This window comes from Castor canadensis, chromosome 2 (assembly GCF_047511655.1).
Source record: "Castor canadensis chromosome 2, mCasCan1.hap1v2, whole genome shotgun sequence".
NCBI classification, from domain to species: Eukaryota; Metazoa; Chordata; class Mammalia; order Rodentia; family Castoridae; genus Castor; species Castor canadensis.
Genome location: NC_133387.1, coordinates 43,707,676 through 43,728,774, shown reverse-complemented (window position 1 = coordinate 43,728,774; position 21,099 = coordinate 43,707,676).

Below are 21,099 nucleotides of genomic sequence, written 5' to 3'. Positions count from 1 at the left end.
AATAAGAGTTTTTTCAAATTACTAACAACAATTCTATAAAAAATGACCAGATCTATCCAACTGCAGACTATACTACAGAGCCATATAAATAGAAACAGCATGGTACTGGCACAAAAACAGATTTGAAAACCAGAGGAACAGAACAGAAGGCCTGGATAAGAAGCCACACAGGTATGCCCACCTTATTTTTGACAAAGGCGCCAAAAACATACGATGAAGAAAAGACAGCCTCTCCAACAATAGGTTCTGGGAAAAGTGGTTATCTGCCTGCAGAAAACTGAAACTAGATCCATGCCTATCACCCTGTACTAATATCAACTCAAAGTGGATTAAGGACCTCAATAACAGACCCGAAACCTTGAGGTTAGTACAGGAAAGAGCAGGGACTACCCTGGAAGCAATAAGTATAGGCAAGGACTTCCTCAGTCAAACTCAAGCATCCCAACAACTAAGAGAAACCACTTTGGAAAACATTATGGAAACTTCTTAAAAACCTAAACATAGATCTGCCATATGATCCAGCACTACCAGTCCTACAGATATACCCAAAGGAATGCAACTCAGGTTATGCCAAAGGCACCTTCACACCATGTTTATTGCAGCACTATTCACAATAGCTAAGTTATGGAAACAGCCAAGACGCCCTACTACTAACAAATGGATTAAGAAAACTTGGTATTTATACACAATGGAATTTTACTCAGCCACAAAGAAGAATGAAATTTTGTCATTCCCAAGTAAATGGATGGAACTGGAAAACATCATCTTAAGCGAAGTTAGCCAGGCTCAGAAGGCCAAAAATCATATGTTCTCACTCATATGTGGATTATAGAGCTAAAACAATTGCAGTAATATTATTGGGCAGGGGTCATATGCTAAGGGTAGAACATTTAAAGGAAGAATAGGGAAAGGGAAGGAAACTGAAAATTTGAAAGTGTTTGATGTGCCCACTGTAGAGGAACTAATAAAATAATCTTAATTGGCAGAGGCCAGTATGGTAAGGGGACCAGGAAGTAGTGAAGAGGTCTGGTGGAGATGAATCAATTCAGGTTTAATACACATGTGCATGGAAGCAATGCTAGGAATCTCTCTGTATAGCTATCTCTATCTCAAGCTAACAAAAATGCTCTGTCTTTCTTATTATCTCTTATGTTTTTCTCTTCAACAAAATTGGAGAAGAGGGCAGAACAAGATCTGCCTGGAAGCAAGTGGGATCAGGGGATGGGGAATGGGGTGTGGGGTTGAGGAGAGAAATGGCCCAAAACTCATATGCACATGAATATATACACATATGAATAAATGAATAAACAATAAAAAAAGAACACCACCAACAGCATATGTCAATCTTGTTTATTTCTTCAAAGAACCAGCTTTTTGTTGATTCTTTGTTTGGTTTTTTGGTCTCTATTTCATTAATTTTGGCCCTTATTTTTATTATTTCTCTCCTTCTGCTTGTTTTGGGTTTTTCTTGTTCTTGTTTTTTTAGGAGTTTGAGGTGTAGCATTAAGTCATTGATCTGAGATTTTTCTGTCCTTTTAATATATGCACTCATGGCTATAAACTTTCCTCTCAGGGCTGCCTTTGCTGTGTCTCACTGGTTCTGATAGGTTGTGTTTTCATTTTCAGTAACTTCCAGGAACCTTTTAATTTCCCCTTTATTTCATCAATGACCCACTGATCATTGGGCAATGTGTTATTGGGCTTCCAATTGTTTGCATAGTTTCTGCTGTTGTTTTTGTTGTTGAGTTCTAGTTTTAATGCATTGTGATTATATAGAATGCATGGGATTATTTCTATTTTCTTACGTTTGCTGAGGCTTGCTTTGTGCCCTAAGTTATGATCAATTTTGGAGAAAGTTCTACGGGCTGATGAGAAGAATGTATATTGTGCAGATGTTGGATGAAATATTCTTTCACATCAGGTAGGTCCATTTGATCTATGGTGTGATTTAGTTCTAGAATTTCTTTATTGATTTTTTTGTTTGGATGACCTATCTATTGGTGATAGGTGGGGATAAAGTCTCCCACTGCCACTGTGTTGGAGTCTATATGTGCTTTTAAGTCCTTCAGAGTATGTTTGATGAAATTGTGTGCAATGACATTGGGTGCATATACGTTGATAATTGTTATTTCCTTTTGGTGTCTTTCCCCTTTTATTAGTATGACGTGTCCTTTATTTCATTTGATCAATGTAGGTTTGAAGTCTATTTTGTCTGAGGTAAGTATTGCTATTCTGCCTGTTTTTTGATGCCATTGGCTTGGTAAATCTTCCATCCTTTCACCCTAAGCCACTGTTTAATTCTGTCAATGAGATGGGTCTCCTACAAACAACAGATTGTTGGATCTTCCTTGTTAATGCAGTTTGCCAGACAGTGTCTTTTGATAGCATAGTTGAGTCTATTGACATTCAGTGTTAATATTGATAGGTATGTGCTGATTCCTGTCATTTAGTTGATTACTGGTTTGATTGTGTGCAGCTGAATCATGCTACTCTCTGAGTCCTTCTCTTTTCTTCTCTTGTGGTTTGGTACTGCCTTTCCTTTCATTGTTTTGTTTGCTTTCATTTTCTGTGTGCAGGATTCTTTGGAGAGTCTTTTGTTGTGGTGGTTTCTTGGTCATATATTGCTTTAGTTTCTGCTTATCGTGGGAGACTTTTATTGCACCATCTATTTTGAATGATAGTTTTGCTGGGAAGAGATTCCTAGGGTTGAAGTTATTTTCATTTAGTGCCTGGAATGCCTTTCTCCATGCCCTTCTTGCTTTTAAGTTTTTGAGAAAACTGCTGTGATTTTGATAGGTGTACCTATGTTATTTGTTTTTTCTCTCTTACATCCTTCAATATTATTTCTGTGTTCTCTGTGCTTGTTATTATGATAATATGTCATGGGTAAGTTCTATTTTGGTCAAGTCTTTTTGGTGTTCTGCATGCTTCCTGTACCTGAATGGGCATTTCTTTCTCTAGGTTTGGGAAATTTTCTGTTGTTATTTTATTATTGAATATAGCATGAATCCCTTTTGCTTGGACCTCTTTTCCTTCTTCAATGCCCATGATTCTCAGGTTTGGTCTTTTGATGGAGCTGGTGAGTTCTTCATACTCCTTTCACAGATTTTGAGTTCTTTGACTAATAGTTCTTCAGTTTTTCCTTTAATTTCCATTTTATCTTCAAGTTCTGAGATTCTGTCTTCTGCTTGTTCTAATCTACTGGAGTGGCCTTCCATTGTGTTTTGTGTTTCTGTTTCATGCTTTTTTCTGAGGTTTTCCATATTGTGGGTCACTTCCTCTTTAATATTTTCTATTTTCATCTGTCTCTCTATTAATAGTGTTCTCTGTGTCACTTTGTTTTTTATTTAGGACTCCTATGAGTTCATTTATTTGTTTCTATGTCTTCTCATATTCTTCATTTTTGGTGTCTTAAACTTTCTTGATTGCCTCTTGTACATTTTGGTTAACCATGTCTAGTGTCATCTCCATGAAATTCTCAATGATTTCTTGCGGTAGTCTTCTTTTAGGGTGTTTTTATGGACATTGTTGTGTTCCTTGGTTTGATTTATCTTTGTTTTGTTAGGGTCTGGACTGGGTATCTGTTTTCTTCATTTCCCTCTGAATCCTGTATTAAATTATTTTTGGGGGGAGAATGGTTTCCATCCCCTTTTCTTCTTTTCATCGCTCCATTTGGTACTGTGCCACTATGTTTTTGATCATCTCCTTGGTGGTCTCAGTCACCTCTTTTCTTTCCCTTGATTTAATTTTTGTTTTGTGGCTCTCTTGGGTTTTTAGCTAACTTGGTGTGGTATTTCTGTTTCTGGTCTTGGTGTAGCTTAGAATTAACTAATTCACAGGTTTAATACTCAACCAGTACTTTATGTTTTATATTGGAGACCCCTTGGTGGTAATATCTATCAGCAGTGGGAGATGAGGGGTTAACGCTTATAATGCTAGGTATAGAAATTTGGGGAGTCAGATAGGGTGGCACTAAAGGAGGAGATAGGAAGTGGAAGTGGGGTGGATGAGTGGGGATAGCAGTGTGGGGGCTGCTGTTTTTGTGGTCCTTGGGTGTGTTTGGATGTATTTCTGTTTTTTTAGAAGAGAGTGTTTGTGTCAGGTGTTGCAGCGGTTTTGGGTTGTGTAACCTTGATATAACAGGTTGATCAGTGGGTGATGAGTGTGATTGTGGGAGGGGTAGTCTGTTGTTAGGTTGGGGGAGAATGGGAGGGGAAGTTGAGGGCTGGGGGAAGAGAGTGGGTGAGAAGGGACAGAACATGTTGCTGAAGAGGGGAGCAATGGATTTTAGCACACAAGAAGGAGGGAGAGTGAAGACGGTGAGAATAGGGATGAGATGAAGACGTTAAAATTGATAGTATAGAAAGAGAAAAAAACAGGGTAATAGGAATAAAAATAAAAATAGAAAGCCCACAATAACAAAACTAACAACAACAACAACAAAAATAAACCAAAGAAATCAATGGGGAGAAATGAGCAAACAAACAAAGAGCAAACAACAACCAAGAAAACCTCCAGGTTCATTAACAATAGAATTTCAGTCTTAGTTTATGTTCTGGAGTTACTCTTCCAGCATCCAGTTCTGGTGTTGGTGTATAAGCAGAAGCTCTCTCGTTGTCTCACTAGATGATTGACTAGTGAGAAGCATTTTGTTCTTCTGTCTTTCACATGAGGCTGCTTTGTCAGCTCCTCCCCTGGTGATGTGTGCCAGTTTAAGTTTGCATGCGGTCCTCAGGTTCAGGACATCAGCTCTGTAGTCCACTAGTTGTCCTGCTTTGGAGATGGCTTTTCACTGTGCTTATTTACTGGGATAGGGCCTTATTTCTTTGCCCCACCCCCTTTCTCTGGGGCAAGGTCAATATTCTGTCAGCACTCCCTGCTGTCAGTGTATTATGAAGTTTTGCTCTTTTTTTTTCAATTTTTGTGGGGCAGTTAGACTTTGGGTGCTGCTTACTGGATCAGGAGATGAGTTTTGTGATCTGCTACCAGCTCTGCTTCAGGGAGTGGCTTATCACCCATCCATTGTCAGCCTTCCTGCCTTTCCAACCTTTGTTTACTGATAGTTTTGTTGAGATTAGCTCCTTTCTCCTCCCCCTTTTCCAGTTCACTTTCAGTAATCCTGCCCCTTCTGCTGTGCGCTAGAGTACAGTTTGCTGTTTATTGTTCAGTTTTTTTTTTGGGGGGGGTCAAAAAAACCAGGGGGCTGTCCTGATTTATCCCAGGGATGGCTAGGAGGATTCTGCATGATGTGTGATGCTCACCTGTTTGGTCTGCCAAATACCTCACAGGCACATTTGGAGCCAGTGGTGGTGGCAGTGGCTGTGGCGGCAGCAGCAGCCCACAAGTTTTCTCAGTGTAATGTGGTATGGAGAAGCTTTCCATGGGCTAGGGGCTCAGGGTGTTGAGGTTTTGATTCTTGTTGGTTGTTTATTTCCAACAAGTATGGCTCCAGTATCTCAGGGAAATTTTGAAGTCATGGAGCTCACATTTTCTGCTTTTATATCCTAGTCGCCATCTTTGATCCTCCTGGATCTTTAAAATTGTTTTCTAAGGCTAAAAATTAATAAACTAATGGAGAACTAAAAAAAAAAAAAGATTGTTTCTAGCAGGCAGGCAATCAGTAAAGATATAATTGAATTTGACATTATCAATCAAATGGATATGGTCAACATCTATATGATGTCATCTACTAACAAAATTCTTGTATACACATGTGAGTAAATGTAAAAATAATAAAAAAAATAAAATTCACATGAACTTTTGTTAAGATAGATCACATTTTGGACTGAATGATACATTTTAACATACTTCACAGAATAAATATCATAAAATGTCCCTGTCAGAGCTCAATAGAATTAAATAGATATCAATAACAGAAAAGTAAATAGAAAATTCCAAAAGATGTATCAATTCAACACACTTCTAACTTCCCCTTGAGTGAAACAAGAAACCACAAGAAAAGTTTACAGACATTTGAACTAAGTGAAGATGAAAATAAAATGTATCAAAATTTGTGACATGCAACAAAACAGTGGTTAGAAGGAAATTAATAGTACTGAACACATATATTAGAAAAGTAGAAAGATATAAACTAATAATCTATTTGTCTACCTTAGAGATTTTGAAAAAGTAGAGTAGATGAAATCTAAAACAAGCATATTATTTTAAAAAGAAACAATAAGTATTAAAAATAGAGTTTAATGAAATTGAAAAGAAGAAATCAGTAGAGGAAAATAATAATAATAAACCCAAAAGCTGATTCTCTGAAAGATCAATAAAATCAATAAGCCTTCAGTAAGGCTAAGAAAAAGTTTTAAGAAAGAGCAGACACATATTACTATTTCAGAAATGAAAGAGAAAATAATACTGAAGAGCTCATAGTTATAATTCTCAGCCTTAAAAGTTTTTTTTCAAAAAATTCACACAAGGAGAAACAGACAAATTGAGTAGGACTGTGTATGTTACAAAAAATAGAATCAGTAATAATAATCAATCAATAGAAAGCATTGGGTCAGGTGGGTTCATTGGTGAAGTCTACAAAAATTTATGGAGAATATTGTACTGATTCTTTTTGTATCTTTGATAAACAGAAGCTGAGAGAAAACATCCTAACTTGTTCTATGAAACCAGCATTGTTCTAATACCAAAATCTGACAAAGATATTGCAAGAAAATGAAACCATACACTACTGTCTCTCATGAACTTACATGAAAAATCTACAAAATATTAGCATGTTGAGTCCACAATGTAGAATAACAATTACATATCACAACAAAGTAGGATACATCCAAATATGAAATCAAGCTCAACAGTTGAAAACCAATTAAGGTAATTAATTACATCAACTGTGCAATACAAAAATTATATGATTAAATGATTAAGACAAAACATTTGAAGCCAGGCACAGGTGGTTCACACCTATAGTCCTATCTACGTGGGAGGCTGAAATCAGGAAGACTGTGGTTTGAGGTCAGTCCTGGAAAATAGTTCAAGGACTGGAAGCATGGTTCACTTGGTAGAGCTCCAACTTTGCATGTATGAAGCCCTGAGTTCAAACCTCAGTCTCACCAGAGAAAAGAAAGGAAAAAGCATTTGAAAAATTCAACAGTCATTCATAATAAAAATCTGAAGTAAACTAAGAATAGATGGGAATTTCCTCAACTCGATAAGGAAATCTACAGAAAACCACCTTAAGGAGAGAAACTCTGAACTTTCCTATTAGGATCAGGAGTGAGATAAGAGGTCCCTATTTCATTATGAGTTTTCAGCACCATACTAGAAGTTTTAGTTTTCACAAATAAAAGTTATTCAGATTGGAAAGGAAAAGTAGAAGTACTTTATTCACATATGACATGGTATTAGGTAGAAAATCTGACAGAATTGAAAAAATAATCTCTTGGAAATAAAAGTGATTATAGCAAGATTGCAGAATATAAGGCTGATACAAAAGTCAATTGATTTCTTATGTACCAGCAAAAAGTGAATGGAATTTTATATTAAAATATTATATTACTTATATTACCACCAGAGATGAAATACTTATGTGTAAACAAAATATTTATGTTTAAATATCATAAACTGTGTTTATGACCTATGTATAGAAAATTACTAGACTCTGATGAGTGAAATCAATGAACTAAATAAATGGGGAGAAATTTCAATATTCCCTGATAGAGTCAATGTTGTCAATATGTCTGTGTCAGTCAGACTTTTTGTCACATGGCAAATACCTGAGTGAAACAATTTAAAAAAAAGAAAAGTCTATTTTCACTCCTAGTTTCAGCCCATGATCCATTACCTCATTGCTTTGGACCTGAGGTGAGACAGACCATTATGGCAGCAAGATTACGTGGAGGAACAAAAGTGCTCACTTCATGGGGAACAGAAAGCAAAGAGAGAGAACAAGAAAGGGCAGGACTAAGATAAACTTTTCCAAAGGTCCACCAACAGCAACCCACTTCCTTTCACTAAGACTCACTTTCCACAGTCCCACAGTCTCCCAGTAGTCCAATTAAATTTTGAATCCATCAATAAATTTAAGCCATTGATTAGATCAGAGCCCTAATGTTCCAATTATCTCTGGACAGACTCTCTTTCTCTCTCTCACACACACACAAACAGTGATGTGTTTTACTAATCTTCTAGGTGTCTCTCAGTCCAACCAAGTTGACAATAAAAATTGACCAAAAAAATTTATCGCCACAATGTCAGTTTCCCCAAATGGAACATTGATTCAATAAAATTTCATTGAAAACTCCAGGAAATAATTTTCTGGATATAGAGAAAAGTGATTATAAAATTGATATGGAATGGCACAACTGCCAGAGTTTCCACACAATATTGAGGCAAAATAGAGTTGGAAGGCTAATATTACTCAATTTCAAGACTTGCTATAAAACTATAATAATAAAAAGAGTGTGATATTAGCAAAAGAATAAATAAATGAATCAGAATAACATAAAATAAATCTCAGAAATTGAACCTCATTAATTTTTTAAAAGAGGCAAAAACAATATGATGGAGCAAAGAAAATCTTTTTACCAAACAGTGTGGAACAATTGGAAATCAACATGCAAACTGATTATAAACATAGAACTTATATTCTATATGAAAATGAACTCAAATAGATCATAGACCTAAATTTAAAATCCAAATATTTAAAATTTCTAGAGGATAATAAAGAAAACATAGATATAATGGTGACTTTTTTCAGAGTCATAATCCTTGAAGAACATTATTGAGAAGCTTGATTTTGTTAAAATTAACTTCTACTACATAGAAGACATTGTCAAAAACATAAAACAACAAGTCATAGACTGGAGCAATATACTTCAAGACAAATCTAATGAAGGGCTATTATCTAAAATATAAAAGACTCTTAAAACACAACAGTAACAACCTGGTTAAAAAGTGGGTCAAATATCTGAACATACACTTCACTAAAGAACATATATGAATATATTTAAGCATATAGATAGATGTTTAACATCATATGTGATCATATGTTTTTGATTTAATCAAATTGAAACAATTATATGCCACTACATACATAATAAAGTATCCCAAATCTGAAACACTGACACACCAAGTGTGGGGAGAATGTGGAGGTCACAGGAACTCTCATTCATTGCTAGTGGGAATGTAAATGGCACAGACACTATGGAAGGCAGTTTGGTGTTGTGTTGCAAAATTATGCATACATGTTCTGGGATCACATTTTTTGGTATTTACAAAGCCCCCACTTTTGTACACACAGAAACCTGCATGTGGATGTTTATATCACCTTTATTCACAATTGCTCAAATTTGGAAATAACCAACTTGTCCTTTACTAGGTGAATGGATAAGGTGTGGTATATCTAAACAATAGAATATCTCTGAAAATAAATGAGCTATAAAGTCATACAATTATGTAGATGAGACAAAAATGCATAATACTGAGTGCAAAAAGCTAATCTAAAATGGTTATACACTATATAATTCCAAATATATGAAACACTCGAAAAGGGAAAAAAGATTGGTGATAGTAAAAAAATGAGTGTTTAAACTGGATTTTGGGGGAAAAGTGATGAATGGGTAGAGCACAGTGAAAATACTCTGTATGATACTATAGTCATTGAAACCTGTCCTCATAAATTTGCCCATACCTATAGCGATTCAATGCCAAGAGTAAACCCTATTATAAACTACAGATATGAATGGTTTTGATATCTCAATTCAAATTCACTTCATTGAATTTAAGTGTACTACTCTAATGAAGGATATTGGTAAAAGGGGAGATTATGTTTGTTAGATACTAGGGATATATGGGAAATCTCTAGTTCTTTAGTGAACATAAAGCTACTTAAAAAATAAAGTCTTTTAAAAGCTGTTGGTATACTTCACAGGGGATTAGTAAAATATGATAGGTACATGAATTATCTGAAATGTTGGAATGGTCAGAGATTAAAGAAGACTTTAGTATTTAGAATATAGACAAATAATAAGTTCAGTGAGTCTTTGTAGTGCTTTTCTTCCCCAAATTAAATACGTAAAATCACTTTGAATGCTCTTAGACATTCTTCATTGTTGACAATGAGAGAAATGAGAACACGGTTCAGGTGCAGAGTTTCATGTAGGTCATGCATTTTAGTATTGTTTTATGAGAAAGCATAGTCATTTCATTAAGAAATGCAAAAGATCATACATTTTCAATCATCATTAATATTTAAATTTTATGATTTATTTAACCTTTGAAGCATCATTAATAGTTAAGCACTATGATTTATTTAAGTTGATAATATTTCATTAGATTTTAAATTTTAACATTAATCAAATTGAACATAAATCATTAAATCCAGTGTTATTGGAGAAAGATCGTGAAGTGTCAGGGTAACTTCTGAACTTTTTTTTTCAACACAAAATCAGCACTTAAAGGTGCTTCATATAAGTACTTGAAAGTATAAATTTCTAGAAGGCAGAGGTCATATTTACTTGCTTATATTTATTTGCAACAATACTACAGTTTTGTCTATGCTAAATTTAAGCCAGTGTATTAATACATAGTTTTATTGATAACTGCTAAATTTAGGTAAAATTTAATGCAAATATGTTTCACAGATAAATAGAAAGGTGCATTTTTTAAAAAAATGTGATGATGGTATGATTTGATCCTGATATTTATGTAATGTAGTCACTGCATTATTTCATTTTCCTCTAATAATGTGTAATTTCAGCTTGTTTATAGTCAGAATTCTTCCACAGGATAGAGAATGAAAGGAAATATTAAGGCTTCTTTTCCATCTTATTCTATTTCTTGACAAGTAAATAAAGTGGTATAAGCTTCAGTTTCATGTTTTTAGTTATGATTATTTCTCACCATGTAATAAAATATCCTCTTCTTTACTTACTCCTTTCATTCCTTAGTCACTGACCTGGCCCCTAAATCACAATTTCATAGTGTTTCTTAGACAGTGCTCCCAGAAATGTCATTTTTACTCTAGAGAATTGGCATTTTCTATGCCAAGATGTCATTGATAATAATACTGTGTCTAAGGAAGTAAAGCTGTGAGAAATAGCTACACTGTGGGGAAGGACAGGTTGCCACATCTGTAAATAATAGTGATTTGTAGGATGATGATGTCACCAAAAAGACTCATCTCCTTCCCTCTTCCATATTAGGATATTTGGCAGTGTGGGGTGAGTCTGTCAAGGACCCTAATGGGAATGATGATGGAAATGTCCAGGTTCTCTTTTGCATTTTACAGTCATTTATGAATGTACTCCCTCTCCAGTGTAATTGGTATCAGGTCGTTGCATAAAAACTGATGGATTTCTTCTCTTTATACACGCTAGCTAAGTACAATTCTTCTCTCTGTCTGAGAGAATTTGACCTAAAACTCCTTTCATGGGGTTTGGTTAGGTAATGCTGGGGGAACACTTAAAACCTATATTCAGGTAGAGATTCAGGAATTTAATATAAAGTTGCTATTGCCAAAGTCTGAGAAGAACTTCCTCAACCACTGAACCAAAGAAGATTTAGTGAGTTCATTTAGGTTTTCCCTAGGCAAAATTGTCAGAAGGATAGTGTCCTTATTTCTTTGAATTGCACTGCATATAACCTACAATAACATTACAGTTGTGATAATATAACATTTCCACAGAAATGGAACTGAATATGGAAATATATTTGAGAGCAATTCTCCTATAGGGTAAAGGATTGCCTTGATAAACTTTTTTTTTTAAATCAGGAACAAAAATGCTTAATTTCAGGAAGGTCACTGAAAAATACCAAAATAGGCCCACTACATACTCACTTTTATTGTTGTGATTAGAAAAAAATGTCACAGTTATACAAAAGGTGCTTGCCAAGGTAAATGTGACCAATAGAATTAATTTTCTATATTGCTATATTTTTACCCTCACAATTATATTTCCATCTACTCAGAAATAATATCCCTTGCCTTCTACTTGGAAATAGTACTGTTCTTCCAAATTGCCTCCTCACTTTTGTTTTTACTGTAAAAATGAGAAATTAAGGAGATTTAATCATTTGTCTCTTTAAAAGCAGGTAAGTCTATAATTTAATCCTATTTGGTGGCAATTGATGCTTTAAAAAAATCGCAACTATATGACTCTTTACCCTTTTAGAACCTCTAGCTCTTTTTAAGAACTTGAAAATCCAAGTACAACTAACATAAGCAAAAGTATTTTGGTAATTAAAAAAACAGAAATCCCCAGAGGCAGTGTGTTAGGGATTACTACTAGGTACTGATATCCAATTTCTCACTACTCTGTCAGAAAACTAGAGTGACCACGGACAATGCTCTCTACATAGAAGTCTCTTGTAGCAGAATCCAAGATATTTCCATGATTGGGTTCATCACATTCAAACTTTCCAAAATTATTTTCCTCTATTCATTTGCATTTCTTTTTTATTTTTGCTTCACCAGTGCAGGACTAAGAGCTCATCTAGGAGCACATACCTTTGTAAAAAGATCCTAGTAATTCTCTGTCCAAATAGAATTCTACCAGTTATTTGATATCTGCTTCAAGAGCAGATCCTGAAAAATCTTGTAAAATATGCTTACCTCATTGGTATTCACAAATGAAGAAATTAAGGCAATGAGAGTGTGAGCTGCTTGCAAAGTCCATGGAGCTTTAAGTGACAAAGCAAATTTCTGAATCTATGTTTAACTGTCTTACTATATTTATTGGTCAAAGGGTACAGTCCTTTAAGATGCTAGTTTAATGATTGACTATCCAGCATGTAAAATTCAGGATCAAAAAAGCATTTAAAAGTACTTTAAAGTCAATTCATAATGAATAGGATCAAGAAGCCTTAGAATAGATATAAGAAGTAAATACAGTATAGGAATAGTTACTGCCTTTTAATATTATATAGGCTGTCAAATAAGAGTGGGATTAACTTATCTTGAATAGCCCCAACAACTAGAATTGGAAGTATTAGGCATATATTTTCACCAGGAATGTAAGAAAGCAAATTGTACCTGTCAGAACTGTCTGAAAATAATTTCAATGGCACTTTTGTGAGGGGAGCAAATTTCCTATGTCTTGAAATTTTGGCAAGAGTTTGGTGGGTGGGGTTCAAATATCAGAAACTAGTTAAAACCCAGGTTTTAAAGCCTAAACATTCTCTGAAGTCTTAGATTTTTCCTTCTAACTGCTGGTATGATGGCATGGGTACATCAGAGAGGGAAAGTAGATAAATAAAGTAGGAAAATGGAAAATAAAAATGGAGCCTGGGTAGGTGATGACTAGAAGACAAGCAAAAGATAAACCATATCATGTAGATCTGTGCCCAGCGAGGCCTGCTGAGCAGAGTGGCTAAGAGCGAAAAGAGTTGAGACACCAGTCAGCTTTTCTCTGACCTTTCAAATGTTCACACATTTAATGGTGACTTGGGGTTGGCTTAGCTTGGTTGTTATTTTTTTCCTCTAAGACAGCGTTTTCCTCTTTAGTTAGAAACGCAAGCTCTGACTGTTGTGGAGAAAAAGCTATTAAAAGGAAATTGTGGTATATAAAATGGAGACACTTTTTTGATCATATTTCAAAGGATTTGAAGGGAGAGACAAGAAAATCAATAAATGCATGGATTCTTTTACACTTTAAAAAGACAATTCTTTCCTTTCTAAAGTCTGTTTCTAGGTGATCCTGCTGTGAAATCAGCCCATAACACCAAGATTTAATGGAAATTTACTTGGTAAAAGAATAACATAGTAAACAGAATAGTGAAGAGTTCAGTTGCTTGCTTTCCTTTTTACCTTTTGACAAGTGATAATACCTGCAACGGAAACATGGTATTTTCAACCTGCTTACGTATTTAATTAGTTAGCTAGTTTGTTAGGGGAAGGTTGATCTTTACATTTAATTCTGAAGTATAGAACAGAGTCCTTTTTATTTATCATAATAATAATATTTTTACAGATTTGAAGCATCTATGGCAGAGGAACTTCTTTCTCATTGCAACTTTGGCGAAAAATACATAAAGGAAATATTGCTACATGTAAAACCTTGGCAAAGAGTAAAAACAGTACCAACTAAATCTCTGACAATTTGTGGATGGTCTCCATTAGATACTCTATGTTTATTTTCAGAATTAAATCATCTTGAAAATAAAGGTATCAATATCACTTTGAGGGGTTTCCCTCTTTTTCTCTCTCCTTTTCATAGACATATTGAATTGTGCTTTTATACTTTGAAATATTGCAGACTCACATGCACTTGTAAGATATATAGGGAGAGATGAGAAATTCCATAGACACTTTCTCTACTAGTTTTCCTCACTGGAAGCATATTGCAGATCCATAGCAAAATAACTCAGACATTGACACTCATGCAATCAAGACACCTAATTTTTTTGTACACCTATTTTTCTCTTGTTTCTAATTGTTCCTTACTATGGCAACCACTAAAAGTTCTCAATTTCTATAATTTTATCACTTAAAATATGATATAAATGTCTTAGTTTGCTCAAATGATTAAAAAACATAGACTGGTTGTCTGAAATAACAGCCATTTATATTATATTGGAGCCTGTGATGGTCAAAATCAAGGATCTGGCCAATTTATTTCCTCTTACAGACCCTCTTCTTGGCTTACAGACAATTAACTTTGTTGTGTCCTCACATTCCCCAGAAAGTAAATGAGCAAGGTCTCTGCTGTCTCTTCTTCTAAGGATACTAATTTCATCATGTGAGCCCTACCCTCGTAATGTCATGTCATTCTAATTACCAAGTCCACATCTTTAAACACTATCATATTGAGGTCTTCAAGATATGACTCTTTGGATGGAGACAAGAATTTGTTCTATTACATTTAGAATGGAAACCTTGGGGACTGACTTTTTCACTTATCCTACTCCTCTGATTCTTCCAGGTTGTAGTGTGTCAACAGTTGATTCCTGTTTAAAACTAACTAATATTGTCTGCTATGGATGCACTGCAGTTTGTTCAATCGCATATCTATTGAAGGACATCTGGGAAGATTCTAGTTTGGAGTGTTGAATAATTTACTATAAACATTTGTGTAGGGGGTTGGGTGTGTATGTGTGTGTGTTTGTGTGTGTGTGTGTGAATGTAACTCTTTTTTCTCTGAAATAAATGCCCAGAAGAGCAATTGTGTCATATGACAGTGATATGTATAGTTTTTAAAGAAACAAACTAATTATTTTACAGAGAAGTTATACTACTTTATTTTCACACCAGAGACTTTCAAATTATCTAATTGGACTTTTATATTGCCAAGTTTTGGAAGGTATTTATATTTTCTAAATTCTTGACCTTTGTTGGATATATGATTTGTAAATAACTTCTCCCAGTTGACAGCTCATATTTTTATCTTCTTTTTTTCTGTTGTACTAGAGGTACATTATAACATTTAAAGAAATTTTTACAGTATATCATAGTTGAATTTACCCCCTCTATTGTCTTCCTTTATTTCCTTCCCCCCAATTCCTGGAATATTTTCAACAGGTCTCATTTTTACATTTACATACATGTGTACACAATATTTGCACTGTATTCATCTTCACATACCCTCTCCTGACATCTTCCCCTTCCACTGGTACCAAACTCCCAGACAGGACCTCTTCTCCATTTTGGAAAAAAAAGACAATTTTGTTTGTTGAAGTAAGTACACAGGGAGTTTCCTTGTGACATTTCCATGTATATATGTATTATAACCAAAATTTGTTCATTCCCTCTATTTTTTCTATCTTAGTCTCCTTCTAATGGTGATTTCAACAGGTATAAGAATTCTATATTCATTCCTGTATAGAAAGTACATCAACCATATTCACCTTCTTGACCTCCTTCTTTTACCCTCCCTCTCCTAATTAGTGACCTCTCTGTTGCAAGACATGTTTTTCATAATATTGCTTGTATTTGTATTTGTATTTGTATTTCTCTCATGTGTATTCCACACATGAGAACATGCAGCCTTTGGCTTTCTGAACTTGACTAACTTCACTTAACATGATGTTTTCTAGTTTCATCAATATACCTGCAAATGACAAAATGTCATTCTTCATTATGGCTGAGTGAGATTACCTTGTATATAAATATGGTGTTTTCTTAATCCATTCATCAGAAGTGGGACATTTTAGCTGTTTCCATAGCTTAGATTTTGTGGATAATGCTGCAATAATTATGGCTATGCAGGTGTCTTTATTGTAACTTGACTTATATTCTTTTGGGTGTATCCCTAAAAGTGGAATTGCTAGATCACATGGCAGTTTTTGGTTTTTTGAGGAGCCGCCATACTGTTTTCCATAGTAGTTCTATTAATTTACAACTACTAATTCCCACAAGTAGTGTATGAAGGTTTTTTTTCCCCCACAGCCTCGCCAACATTTGTCGTTGTGTTCTTTTTTTCCAATGGGTTTTTCATATTATTTTTATCATATTTATATTTACTCACATGTATATACATTGTTTGGGTCACCTACCTCCCTCATCCACCACCCCCTACCTCTGCTTCCTGGCAGAACCTGTTCTGCCCTCTTGTTCTCAGATTTTGTTGAGAAAACATATGATAGCCATTCTAACAGGATTTACATGGACTCTTGGTGAGGTTTTGATTTGCATTCCTTTTATGGTTAGGGATGTTGAGCATTTCTTTATGTGCTTTTTGGCCATTTGGACTTCTCCATTTGAAAAAGCTCTGTTCAGTTCATTTGCCCATTTCTTCATCAGGTCATTGATTTTTTGGGAGGTTAATTTCTTGAGCTCTCTATAAATTCTTGTTACTAATCCCTTGTCTGATATATAGCTGGCAAAGATTTTCTCCCATTCTTTGGACTGCCCCTTCAATCTGATGGCCATTTCTTTTGTTGTGCAGATGGTTTTAAATTTCATGTAGTCCCATTTGTCAATCTTTTCTCTTAGTTGCTGAGATATTTGAGTTATGTTTAGGAATGCATTGCTTTTTCCTATTTGTTCCAGTGTATCTCCTGGTCTTTCCTTCGCTTGCTTCAAAGTTTCGGATCTTACATTAAGGTCTTTAATTCACTTTGAGTTGATAGTTGCACAGGGTGAAAGACATAATTTAGTTTCAGTTTTCTGCATGCAGATACCCAGTTTTCCCAGCAACATTTGTTGAAGAGGCTGTCTTTTTTTCCATTGTATGTTTTTGCTGCCTTAGTCAAAAATTAGGAGTATGTAACTGTGTGGATTCATATCTGATCTTCTATTCTGGTCTGCTTGACTTCATGTCTTTTTTTGTTGCTATGGTTCTGTGGTATAATTCAAAATTGGTTATTATGATATATCTAGCATTGCTCTTTTTGCTCAGTATTTCCTTGGCTATTGATGGTCTTTTGTGCTTACTAATGAACTTCAGAGTTAAGTGCACTTATTAAAGCAAATGTCTGGAATGTTAACAATGTCCAATTTTCCAATTTTCCTTTTATGAGTCATGGTTTTAATGTCAGGGCTAAGATTTTCTCAAACATTTTTTTGAAGTTTTTCATTTCATATTTGGTTTTGATTCACTTTGAGTTCTGTCTGTATAAAGTGACTCTTAGGCTACTTTTTTTTTTTTTTTACAAGTGGATACCCAATTACTCCACAGCAGCATTTTTTGAAAAGATTCCTTGATTGAATTACATAATCTCTTCATTTTTTTTTTATGACAGGGAATTCCAAATGAAGCAGTCTAGCAACATATAAGAAACTAAAATTTTATTTGATTTTGGTCAAATTTTTCTCATATTCAGTATGCCATCGTATCTTTTTTGTACTCAGGCAAAAACATAGTACAAAATTGATGATTATTCTCTTGCTGTTTTTTTCCTTGTATGTTTTTTGAGGGGGTAAGGCAGGGAAGGGGAAGTATCTTAGTATGTAGCCTCATTTGGTCTTGAACTTGAAATGGTCCTGTCTCAGTTGAATGCTGGATTACTGTACATTACCCCACTCAAAGCCTCTTATTTTTCCTAGTCATTTGTATATATTTTTATATTGTGAAGTGACCAGAATAATTCATACAATTTATACAATATTATTTTGGTTTTTCTAAGTGAACTGGAATGTGATTGGTTTATTATTATTATTACATATTAGTGTCAAACAAAATTACATTTTGAGATTAACCAGGAATATGAAGCCTACCCTTTGCTGCAGTGATAGCTTGCAGGTTCAGATAGTTTCAGAGGCTTGAGTAGTCTAATGGAGAAAGATCTCCTTCTTCAATGCAAACCTACCTAACACAGCTCCATGTTACCATCCTGAATTTAAAGACATAGCCCTTACCTATTTTACTTAATACCTAAAATGGTTCTCCAGGGTTCATGCTGAACCAGACAGCAAAAATCAGGCCTCTTGGGGCCATATGCTGCCTAATATTCTCAGAGGAACTGTCTCCTACTCACTTGACTCAATCCTCCTCTGAGTTCACTTAAGGGGTTAACAGATCATCTTATAAATTCTGAAAACAAAAGCCTTCTAAATGGTTTCCTAGATCATTGGACACTCACTCTTAATCCATTTTTTCAAGGAAGACTACTTTTACCAATATCATGACCACTTATTCCTCACTGTAACTTATGGTACCGCTGTCCCCAAATAAAGAAAAATTTGATGCTTGCCAGATACTCTAAATGAAAACTTTTTTAATCTTTGAGAAGGGGATATAACATGAAGCTTCCCTTACATATTTGAACTTCAAATCAATTTTTACGACATCTCTTGGTACAAGTGTGTTGTTAATATGACTATAATATTTGGTTTTTCTAAACTTTAAAGAAAAAAAATACTATATCTAAAATTAAGAAGATGTAGAATTAGGGAAATTAAATGACTCTCCCAAGGTCATATTAAAAGTTCTGGTCAAAATTCATTTATAGTTTTCTTAAACTTTTTTTACAACAGGGTTCTGAGAAATGCCATCTACATTTCAGGAATTGTTATTCCAATTTAAAACCTTAAGGAGATTTATAAATGTGTCTTACTTTCCATTTTAAAGCCTTTTTATTGTCAGAATGGCTAAAGAAAATACAAAATATGTACTTGTATGTCACAAATATACAATCTGTGCTGGCCTTGTAAGTTCCTCTTTTGAATCACTGAAACAAACATCTTTTTAGAAACTCAATAATCTTGAGACTGAATGGGGTAACCTATTGTCCTAAGAATAGAAAATTTATAAGAAAAAAATTGCTGCATTTCTATGGAAGGTGGCATTTGGTGGGGAAAAATGTCTTTCGCTTCTTAGAATGACAAGTTAATGTCATAATAGTATTGTCATGTTTTGCAAAGTATTGCTCCCTTTTCAAAGTCAGATTTAAAAAGAATCTCAAGAAAGAGTAAAGCAAAACTACTTTTGGGGTAAAAATACATTAATTTTCTAGTTTGAATTTCTGCCTGTTATCTGTATAATTACTGGTTTGACTTAACATCAGTATACAGGAAATTCTTTAAAATAGTTTTTTTAGGTTAAATTGTGACAGCTGCTTTGATTTTGACAGACATCCAGTGAAGTATTTCCGATGCAATGTGACAGTGCCAGCCATGACGTTAATTGCATCTTTTGTTAGAAAATGCCATATGCAACATTTCAAATAGAATCCAAATACCAGGATGACTATTCATTTCCTTCACTTTGCAATAGAAATCTAAAATATTAGCCTTCATCTTGTCTTTCTCAGTTTCCTGACTGTTTCAGCCACACACACTGATTACATTAGCCAGCACTATCAGTTAACTAAACAGGCCAATCAAGTGTGAATCTTATCAACAACACATTAAACCCAGTGCATTTAAGGAGATGATAGTAGAGTTATAAATTGGTTTTTAAGTGTAAAATTAATTTGAGAAACAAACAAGTCAGTATCATTTCTCTAGAAAGTCATAAAATATGAAACATATCTTCAGGTTTAAAGACATTGAAAAGATTGAGCATAAAAGAATGTAAATTCTCTGTGCCGGCTGGAGATGTGGAGGGGTCAAAGTTATGCCTTTTCTCAGTGATTATGCCTGCAAAGTGTGTCTCCAACGTCTCTCCAAGATTTCACTATAGGAGGCTCGCTTTCTGCTTCCTACCTCTAGCTGCCATCTTGGTTAGATCAAAAAGAATTAACCTAGAAGGTAACACACATGCACAGGAAATCAATGTAAGTCAATACCCTGTATAGCTATCCTTATCTCAACCAGCAAAAACCCTTGTCCCTTCTTGTTATTGCTTATACTCTCTCTAAAACAAAATTAGAAATAAGGGCAAAATAGTTTCTGCTGGGTATTGAGGGGGTGGGGGGGAGAAGGAGAGGGTGGAGTGGGTGGTAAGGGAGGGGGTGGGGGCAGGGGGAAGAAATGAACCAAGCCTTGTATGCACATATGAATAATAAAACAATAAAAAAGAATGTAAATTAATCACTTCAACTGGAGCTAAAGGTACTTGAGTTCTTATCTATATTTGTGGACAGAAATGTCATTTTTAGCAGAAGTTGTAATCATCTTCTGGCTAAATTATCGCATTATATTTGTTTATATATTTATTTATGTACGTATTGATTACTAAATATTGAAATCCTGTCCAGTGCTAATAGAAGTGAGCTGTCTTCATGGGAGTTGATTGTATCAAAATATTGTTTTTAAATAATGCTTAAATATCATCATCAACATACACATGCTTTCTTGTATCTACAATCAGTTTTGTCTTTGGATAGATAAGAACTCTTTATTTGGAATTTCAAAATTAAGTTTTTCTTTGGAAACAGGATAATAATATTTCACATAATTCCATTTGTTGCCAGTTCAGTTTGTGCTTCTTAGCTACCTATTGATTAATAGATTCTTCAAAAACCCACAACTATATTTTTGAAACTACATAGCCATATTTGCAGACCATACCATTACATATGCACAATAGAAGTGCATTTCCCTGATTTATATTCCTATTGCTGCAGTTTTAAAAAATTTGCAACCCACACCAGGTACTATCTAATATCCAAAATATAAACACCAAGTCTTCATTTCTGATTTGACCACTGGAGAAAGATATTTTAAAACTGAAAACATTTCCTCTAAAGTCAGGAACTATCACCACTCTTATTCAACATAGTCTTGGAATTCCTGTCAGAGCAATAATGCAGGAAGAAGAAGTA